Here is a 10,516-nt window from a genome sequence, read left to right as displayed (position 1 = left end):
CCCAGCATTAGAGCCTTCTCTAGAGAGTTAGATTGTTGCCTAATGGGCCTAAAGTAAGATAATTTGAGCCTAGTCTTGTGTAACTAGAGTGAGAACTCTGTATCAATTTGTTCAATGATTCTTTTGTTTGTTTGTGGCAGACCACAGTATTTTCAAGAGTAGATGTAATGAAAGAAGATTGATATATGTTTCTAGCAGAGTAAAAATTATGCTACAGAGTGCCGCACAATTTTGTGGGGTTCTGGTAATGGAAAATACAGGTCCTGGATAAAGTGAAGTGAGCAGCTATTGTGGATGAAGAAAAATGCAAAGGACAAAAAATACATTTAATAAAAAGGTATGTTGTGGATAGAAAGAAAAAAGGTAAAGAACATGCAGTGATCTTGATGAAAATAAAAAAAGAGGATCATGTGCAAAATGAATAAAATTTAATATAAATGTAATGATTTGAAATGAAACAGTGAGGAAATGCTAGAAGAAGTACTTTATAAAGATTTATATAAGAATAATGGTGGCATGCTGAACCCAAGTCATTGAAAAATATGGGAAGCTTTATTGTATGTTTGTTGATTTAACACAATTGATTAGAAATGAATTAAGATTGCATGATGGAACAAGGAGTAAGAATTTGACAACATCTTTTCGTAAGAGCCTAAAGATGTGGCTATGCCAGTCAGCTTGGGGCCCCAGTGGGGGAACAGCGCAATGGAGATGGTTGATTGAGTAATAAGAAATCCCACCTATCCCTCACTCCGCCTCTGCCCTTCCCCATGTGTTTTTGGTTTTAATATCCTTTTATGTTTTTAACTGTATATATAACTGTAACACACACACCCCTCCCGAGTTACCCTTTGGTAAGATGGGCGGCCAATACATTTTATAAATAACTAAAATAAATAAACATATTGAAGATCAAGGGTTATTTATGATAGAAAAACCTATGCTTCATGCTTATGTCAGACTCCTCCCTGGTAGCCGTTTGTTACTTACAAAATCTTTTTCAACGCAACACCAAAATACATTAGGCAAAACTGTATCAATATATCCAATCCAAGGGTGGATTGAGATGGACTGTTGTTAAATCTTCTTCACACAAGAAGTACATGGGGAATAAACAAAATGGCAGCTCTCTTCTATTGCAGCCCATGCGCTCAGCAACTTGATCCTCACAAAGGTTCATTTAACTCCTTTCTTGAATTTCATAAAGTACTATTTTTTTTATTCCACTATTTCTAATTAATTGTGGGTATTCATCTGGGGTTGGAGTTGATCTGTTTTGTACACCATGCAGAATCTTCAGAGTAAGAAAGGTTACAATTATAATCAAATAAAATTGCATAAAACAAAACAAAACTGCAATGTTTGCCATTTAATAAACATTGTGGAAAAAACTAGAGATGAATTAATGTCAGAATATTTACTGAAGAAAAATGATAAATTACAATATGCAAATAGTAGAATTACAGTGCATGGTATGTATGCTGCACAAAATAAGTGTGTTTTGTGAGAAATTACTATCAAAATATGCTTCTGCACATAGTATATTGCATACCATCCATCTTCAATGTTCCCATCCTTGCTATATAGATTGTTTCATTAACTCTTAATTTAAGATAACAAGATTATAATCTGCATATTTAGTCAGATTGAATTATAAAAAATTATAAAGTATGTAGAACACCTGCACCAGGTTAAATAGGCGGAGATCATGAATTCTAGTTCCATCCTAGCCATCTGGGGGATCTTGGGCCAGTCACTCTGTCTCAGCCCAACTCACCTCACAGGGTTGTTGTGTGGGGAAAATAGGAGGAGGAAAGTGTGTTGGATATGTTTGCCACCTTGAGCTATTTGTAAGTATGCACTTGCTGTGAATTTCAATTCATATCTAATATATCTGTAATTCCCATGTGTTTTTCATTTGAAATGATATCATACACTGAGAATATTATACCTGAGCTGGAAAAATACAGAACAATAAAATCCTCTAAGGGAAAATAGAATATAATTATATGAAGTTTGCAATTCAACTTATTCTTTCAAATGATGCAGAACAGCACTTGGATAATATATTTTGGCAGAAGTATTGTTTAGAGCATGCTTAAGTTTTTGGTTTAGAGCTTGTTGCAAGAGACTGAACACAACTTCTCTTAGAATTTTCACCCGTCTTAAGGTAACAAAATTCTTGTTCTTGTATAGATGAGATAGATTATGTAACAATATACATGTATTGTAAGTGCTTTAAGGCGCTATAGATTATTACAATTCCTCTTTCACTTTGCTAATAGAAAAGAGAAAATAAAAAATTTAATTTAAAACAGTAAACTAAGTACTTAATTGCAAAATAAATTGAAACTTTCTTCTCAGCAAATAAAATTCAAAATCAGAAATCTTGTGGGATACTTGCTGTTATGATTTAGTTATTTTTTACTTTCCTTGGTCGTAGAAATAGCATTTTAGAAATTATACTGGTAAAACATGTGCTGTATTTGGATTTAAATTAAGGTTTTGATCTAAGTATGCTTGTGAAAGAAAGGTAAACAGTATACTTTATTCCCATGTATATTTCTAGTGGATATTACAATTTTTGGACATTTTCTTTCAGTTTCTTTGCTTTTGGAATTAATTCTTACATTGCAACTCGTCAAAAATACTGAATTTTATGGAGTTCTGGTGTTGTTGCACTTGATTGTATGCTAGCAAATGTTTCACTACTGGACTAGTGCTGGTGAGCATGAGGTTTGATCTCTATGTATAGTAGCTTGCTCTGCTAGTGTTGGTGGGAATGTGGTTTCTCCCTGGTAGTTTATACTTTGTTTGCCTGATGTTAATCCCTGCTTATCTGGGTATTGGCTTCTGTAAAGGATATGTTCTGATCTTCTTGTTTCCTTTTTAGTTTAATTGATTTGTTTGAATGGTGTTCAGATGTAATCAAGGAACCACCAGACCCCCACTCCACAGTAGGGCAAGCTACTGTTGTAAGGAAAACAAGTTCTTGGAGGAATGGTAGCATGTTAGCAAGGTAGAAATAGAGAAGGTGCGCATGCTAATTGGGGACTTGAAGTCCTCACTTCTCCGTGCAATTATCAAAACTACTATGACAATGCAACTGATATATTTTTTAATTAAGACAATTCTTTCTTGAGGATAGTAATAATAGATGGGTGAGAAGGAATTTGAGATTTTCTAATTATGAATATTCATGTTTGCGTCAATTATGACCTCTACTCATGGCTATCATTTTCTCCTCCTTTCCTGAAATGTATAAATATGAGTGCATCCTCTTATCTATAGGAATCTCAACCACTATTTTCTAGAGGGAGGTTGCTCCATTGTACACTGAATACATAACAATTGCAGTTATTGGTTTTTAATTCCACAAAAACTGGTGTTAGAAGTGGGATTCACCATCTTCGAGCTGTAACCAAGGCAGTAGCTGGGACGCTCCCACAAGGTAGGTGTTGTCAGACTGATCTCATCTATACCTGCCAACACAAAAGGGCACTGTTTAGGAGTGTAAGGCAACTGTTTGTGTCTAAAAGTCTATTTTGGCTTGGGAAGTTTGTTGAATGTTTGTGGTCCCTTCCATTCTAATTCCCTGAGATTCTCTTCAAACTCCTTGGCTTAAAAACAGTAACTGTGAGAGGGATCTTGGAGTCTTAGTGGACGATCACTTGATTATGAGCCAGTAGTGTGCAGCAGCAGCCAAAAAGACTAATACAATCCTGGGGTGTATAAACAGAGGCATAGAATCAAGATCATGTGGAGTATTAGTACCGCTTTATAAAACCCTGGTAAGACCACACCTGGAATACTGCATCCAATTTTGGTCACCGTATCACAAAAAAGATGTTGAGAGTTTGGGGAAAAATCAGAGATCAACTAAAATGATCAAAGGAAGAACGGCTGCAGGACTTGGGTTTGGCTAGTCTAAAGAAAAGAAGAAAAAGGGGAGACATGATAGCAGTATTCCAGTATCTGAGGGGCTGCCACAAGGAAGAGGGGGTCACTTTGTTCACCAGAGGGAAGGATGAGAAACAATGGTTGGAAACTGATCAAAGAAAGAAGCAACCTGGTATTAAGGAGAAACTTCCTGACAGTGAGGACAACCAACCAGTGGAACAGCTTGCCTCCAGAAATTGTGGGCGCTCCATCACTGGAGATTTTTAAAAAGAGACTAGACAATCCCCTGTATGAGATGGTATAGGTCCGTGGTGGCAAACCTATGGCACGTGTGCCACAGGTGGCACGCAGAGCCCTCTCTGTGGGCACGCATGCCATCGCCCCAGTCCTAGGCCTTCAGCTGGGTTTTATAAAACTTTTTTGCTTTAGGCCTCCACCGCCGTGTGCAAAAAAAAAAGGGTTCAATCAATCAATTTCAACTTTTCGCAGGGAAAAAAGGATCTTGCCAAGTTGGAATTATTTGAACTGTTTAGTTCCACCCACTGCAGCCATGCCCACCCAAAGGGCCTTGCCCACTCAATTGGCCACACCCACCCAATGGGTCACACCCACCCAGCACCCGATGATACATAAGTGGGTTTTGGGTTGCAGTTTGGGCACTAAAAGGTTTGCCATCACTGGTATAGGTTCTCCTGCTTGAACAGGGGGCTGGACTAGAAGACCTCCAAGGTCCCTTCCAGCTCTATTCTATTCCAGGTGCTGCCATCTGTAAAATGAAGAGTGAAGGACTGTTGTAGAAAGAGCAGCTCTTATACAGCAGATCATGTATTTACAAAGGAGTGTATGAGAAGAGGTAATAAGCATCAGAGATTCCCTGCTTTGTGAAAAAAATCATCTGGATGGCAGATAATGAAATCACAACAAATATGAAGAGGTAGCACAAATGAAGGCAGCCCATACCACCACAGAAGCAGCTAGACTGTTTCAAAATTGTACAATAAGGTTATTTACAGAAAAGACTGCCAGAGATTTTCGGATAATTATGATAAATTGACTCAAACGGGAACTTTTGATTGTTGCAACCTAAAAAAAATATTTATTTTTGTAAAAAAAAAGAACATACAATGCAATGACATAAAACTGGCTACTGACATTTTTGGGATAAAATTTGTCCCTGTAATTCAGGGGTGTCAAACTCAATTTCATTGAGGGCCGCATCAGCATTGCGGTTGCCCTCAAGGGGCTGGGTGGGTGTGGCCTACTGGGTGGGCGTGGCTAGAGTGCATATGGCCTACTGGGTGGGCATAGCCAGCTCTACATTATTCACATCAAGGGTGCCTATGGTGGCCTGGGCAGGAGTGGGAGAGATCTGAGGGTCTCTGGCAGGAGGAGGGTCTCTGGGCCAGGGCCAAGGCAGTGGGGGCCGTTCCCTCACTGTTTCCAGGATGGCTTCGCGGGCCACATGAAACCACTTCGCGGGCCGGATCTGGCCCCCGGGCCTTGTGTTTGACATGTCTGCTGTAATTCAACAGCCGACACCAACATAGTCTCAAAACATTTTCCTTATAATTTTGTCAAGCAGCAAAGTTAACCCTATTAAGAGTACTGAGAAACACCATTGTTCAGAGCTCTGATGAAACTCATGATGCATTTTACACCATGTATAGAAAAAGCTTTGAAGCATGTACAGCTTAGTGTTAAATATGAAATTTAAGATTTTTAAAGCAATAGCAGTTTTCTTTTTTGTGAATTAATTTGCTACTGAATTGCAGGGCTGCGATTTGAAACCATCAAAGCTAATAGTAATTAGAAAACTACTTGTTATGCCATTACATATGTAAGTAATAGAAAATCACTTTTTAAAATGTTTCCCTATTAATTAGATTCCATGTAAACCGTTTTTTTTCCCCAGCTCAGCAGTTGGGAGGATGAATTCCTGTTTCTGTATAGGACTTTGATAGATTTCATGCAAATGTAAACAGGGAGATGTTTTTGTTACACTGTCAGTGTAAGGCACCAACGATTGTTTGTATAAATTTCTATTCGTATGTACATAAAACAAAATGTCTCTTTGAAATCTGTTGAATTATACAGAAAATTTTTGGAATTTATGTTTGTCTACTAAAAAAAGTTGATTTTTTTCCCATGGAGAATGTGGGCACTGGCCATGCCTACATTCACCATTTTTTCCTGGTGTGTATGTTTTATGTGAATTTGGTGATAAGTCAAGGAAGTTGAGATATTTCTGGTACTTCTTTGCTATTTTTTATTGTTTTAAATATCTGAGGGTTTTTTCCCTCCTTTTCTATTTAATTTACTCTTTCTGAGGCTCAAAGTTCTCTCTCCTCCAGATTTTGTAAGATTTGCTAATTAAGGTATCTGCCTTTTTGGTATCTGCTTCTTCTGTCTCTTCTCATTAATTGAAGGTCACAGAGAGGAGATGGAAGTGTGTTTGTGTGTGTGTGGGGGGGAGAGACCACAATAAAATACTTCTATAGAAAATCACTGGGAACAGATTCCCCCCCACACACACACACATCTTTTTCAGGGTTTTTAACAGTGTTTTCACACATACATAAAATTAATTTCTTTGCACATGCACCAAAATTTCAATGAGTATCTCTACATGTACAGAGTGCAAAGCATGCCAGACCAAGAATTTTCAATGCCATATTTTTGTGGGCTACATTTTTTTTTAAAAAAAATAACTTTTCTATGGGACCGAGTGCTCAGTGAAAATAGCATTTTCAGTGTAGAAAACATTATGTTACAGATTTCTGCTTATAGTGTTGATAAGGGACACTCCACAAAAAATCTGATGGACAAAAAGGACACAGAGAAAGATGTTCAAGAAAAAAAAGACAAATGGATACAAGTATTTCACAAAGGGTAGCCAGGTGGGAGGAAGATCGTTTTTCCTCTCTGAGCCCTGATTAAAATGGAAGTGCAAACGTCTTTTGAACTGAAAGAATGCCCTTTTAACTTGGCACAAAATGAAGCTCCAATTAAACTGAACAGAATGATGAAATTAAATCTTGCAGCCATAATTAAATTTTTAAGAACATAGACTGCCGTATCATGTTGCCTTACAACTCTAGATTTAAAATTTATTTTTATTTTTTCTTTCTCCTAAAAGCCAAGAGAAGATGGTCTATGTCTGAATAGTGATTCAGTATGTTCTTTGTTCTCTGCTGATTATTTCCTGAGCATGTACAAAATACAGAACATCCTCCTTTCCTTATTGGGACAAGCTGCATATCAAGTACTATGGAAAACTTCAGATTACCCAGGAGATTGTTATTTGAGTTTTCATTTTTTTTCCAGCACAAAGACAGTTGCTACCCAGATAAAACATTTTTGCAGGGTAGCTTCTACCCCCCCCCTGCCTCCACTTACTGCCAATTGCATTCCAGAGTTTGGCCTGATTATCAAGTTCTTATCTAAGGCTAACCTTAGAAGAAATCTTTATGGCAGTTAACATAAATGCTCATAAAATGGGGTGAAGATAGAAGCTGCTACAGCAATTTGTTTTGATAAATAAGTTGGAGAAAGAAATTTTTCACACGCTGATCTTAGCAAATATCCTTCTCTCTCCAATTATGTGACAGTTTTTACTATCTACTAGCTTTTATTTAGGGGGGGGGTGGTAGTTCAAAACACATATTTGCATGCCCCACAAGGTTCAGCTTTAAGGCCAGAATTTTTTCACACGCTGATATTGGCAAATGTCCTTTTCTTTCTTCACCTATGTGAGTTTTTACTATCTACAGTATTAGCTTTTATTTTGGGGGCCTTCAATACACATATTTGCATGCCCTACAAGGTTGAGCTTTAAGCCCAACCTGCTTCTCAATGACTTACAAAAAGTCTGATATGTTAAGCCTCTTATTTTTTTTTCATAATAGCAGAAACAAAGCTAATGGAGAATTTAAGAGCTCAGTAGTCTTTCAATTTTACTCTTACCAGTTTCATCACAGTGGGGAGAGTGCAAAGCAGAAGCTAGGATATGCAGTCTCCACAGAACACTGTCCAGAACTATATAACCAAGGTCATGAAGGAAGAGGAGCATCAGCCCAGATGTTTAAGCAAACTTACAGAGGCAATGTTTGGTATTATGAAGTATTATGAGCACTTTAAGGGAAGAGGACTAAGACCACATTCTTTCCAACTGCCCTGCTACCCTTTCCAGATGATACAGATTTTGCTGATATGCCCCTATAGTTCCCCTGGTATTCCTGGCTATCAAAAGCCCAAGTTTAAAGCAACCTAAAAGATACCTGTGAAATTATATATGGGCAACCAATGCCCTTAGGCTTTGAATTAATTCCTATTCAAGATGTTTATTTTGACCATGATCAAATTACTGATTGGTATATAATTTTTTCAATAGGAGCAGTGCCAAAAACCAAAGGGCAAGTAAGACTACATTGTGACCTGAGGGGGCTACACCAAACTATAACCAGTTATAAGAGTAAATTTGGCATTTCGCAAAGTGCATCAGAGAAAAAACTGGAAAGTCAAAGCAATATGAAGTTTGAAGGTTTAACTTCACAGGTTCATTTAAGTCAGGGGTGACAAGCTGCTGGCCCACAGGCCGGACACGTCATCTGGAAGCTGCACCCATCCCATTGCTGGCTATGGCAAAACCATCCTGATACGTTGTGCAATGTCACGTGACGTCGCAAGTTTGACATGTATGATAAGTCATTTGAGGCCCGTTCCAGCAACCCCAGAAGCAAGTCTTATTAGATGTTCCAAACTTCTGGGAAGCAAGCAGAGGAAATAATAAAGGCAAAGTTCTGACTATGAAATCCTGAAAAGCCATGAAGATCACTTTTAATGGGATTTTAAGCCAATGGGAGTTTTAGTTTTATTGTTAAAATAGTGTGCTTGTTTTACTCTATTCATCTTTTTTTCCTTCTCTTTTCTACAGCAAAAGCAACAGTGTTGCTAAAAAGTGGGTTTCTGTTGGTATGATCTATTTATAATTGCCAAGTAGCATTCAACAGTCATTGAACTGGTTGTCCACCAGTAACTTTTTTTAAAAATAATTGCTTTAGTTTATTTCATAATTTCATCTGGAGTTTGCAAATTTGCCCTTTGTTTCTACACTATATGGGTATAGGCTCAATATAAAAGAGAACTGGCCTTCGAGGATGAGTGATTTATGCATACTTTTAAACCAGAATCGGAGTTTGTTCCCTTGGTAACATAGAGATGCTACAAGGGAACAAACTGAGATTCTGGGTTAAAAATATGCTTTAGCAGAGAAGTTTTCGTAGGGACTCCATAAGGCACCCTCAGCGCATAAACCACTCCGCCTCAATCACTAAGGCCAGTTCTTTTTTATAGTGAGCCTATACGCATCAAGCTTTTATACAGCAGGGAAACAAAAGGGCAAATCTGCAAGAAGACAATGTACGTGTTAGATTAAGACATGCATTTTTCTACCAGCAATTGAAAATACAAGTCCTGTAATACAGCTTGATTATGTTCAAACTCCCCCTGTACTTGTGGATGGAAATTATTCCATACTTTTCTTATGTCTCAGGAGGTCCTTATACAATTGGATATTTAACCTTATTTCATGCAGTACCAGTTGCCTAAAACTAGATTAATTACAAGCCCAAATGAATTCACAAAATATAGGACCTCAAGGGCTCCCCAACTGCTATTACCATAATTGGCATACAAGCCTTTGCAGTCCATGCTTACCTTGATATAAAAAAACATGGACTGTGTAGTTACAAAATATATTAAGACTTCAAACACTAGCTCTCCTAAATAAGAAGCAGGAATAGCAGAGAACAGCAATCTTGCAAATTGACTTTATGCTATTTATTGGCTTCATGCTATTCAAAATGACCCGTGGCTGTGAGGAATTTCCAGCTTTGTATTGTTTTAATCTAACAATTCCTTGCAAGTAAGAGCACACTATGCAAGATCTAAGGGATCTAACAAAAGGAGCTACAAAACAATTGTCAGCAATCTATGAAATTGGCTTACCTTGATATTTGGGACAGGCTAGTTAGAAAATTACGCTGTAGATTGCCTACTCTTCTGGCTGGCATTAGGTCTTTTCAATAATTGTTTCCAGAAGAGTGTAAGGGACACACATATTTTGCCCTCCAAGAGGTCAAAACAGAGAGAAATATGAAGAAAACAAGTTCTTGGAATAAGTGGGAGCATCTTAGCAAGAAACATTGTAATTGGGGCTTTCTCAATAGTAGCAAAATTGCTATAGCAGCGCAACTGTTTCTTTTTATTAAGACAATTACTCTTCAGGATAGTAACAGTAGATGGGTGAGGAAGTAACTTGAGATTTTCTAATTATGAATGTTCATGCTTATATCATCTATACCTTTGCATATGTATAACTATCGTTATCTTCTCCTTTCCTGAAATGTATAAAGGTAAAGGTTCCCCCGCACATGCGTGCTAGTCGTTTCCAACTCTAGGGGCCGGTGCTCATCTCCGTTTCAAAGCCGAAGAGCCAGCGCTTGTCCGAGGACTCTTCCGTGGTCATGTGGCCAGCATGACTAGATGCCAAAGGCGCACGGAACGCTGTTACCTTCCCACCGGAGTGGTCCCTATTTTTCTACTTGCATTTTTACGT

The 10,516-nt window shown here is 37.9% G+C and overlaps 1 long non-coding RNA gene across 2 annotated transcripts; it reads right to left on the bottom strand.

Moving 5' to 3' along the window:
• Positions 1-530: 530 nt before the first annotated feature.
• On the bottom strand, positions 531-10,313 carry LOC310648387. 2 transcript variants are annotated; one of them, XR_014494083.1, is made up of 3 exons: positions 10,262-10,313; positions 3,406-3,482; positions 531-1,294 (listed from the first exon to the last, which is right to left on the bottom strand). It is a non-coding gene; the product is annotated as an uncharacterized lncRNA (long non-coding RNA). The 2 variants fall into 2 exon arrangements; XR_014494084.1 differs by lacking the exon at positions 10,262-10,313 and adding an exon at positions 9,907-9,986.
• Positions 10,314-10,516: the final 203 nt, after the last annotated feature.

The sequence above is a fragment of the Vipera ursinii genome (assembly GCF_947247035.1).
Source record: "Vipera ursinii genome assembly, chromosome: Z".
Taxonomy (NCBI): Eukaryota; Metazoa; Chordata; class Lepidosauria; order Squamata; family Viperidae; genus Vipera; species Vipera ursinii.
This window is presented reverse-complemented; position numbering and strand designations above follow the sequence as displayed.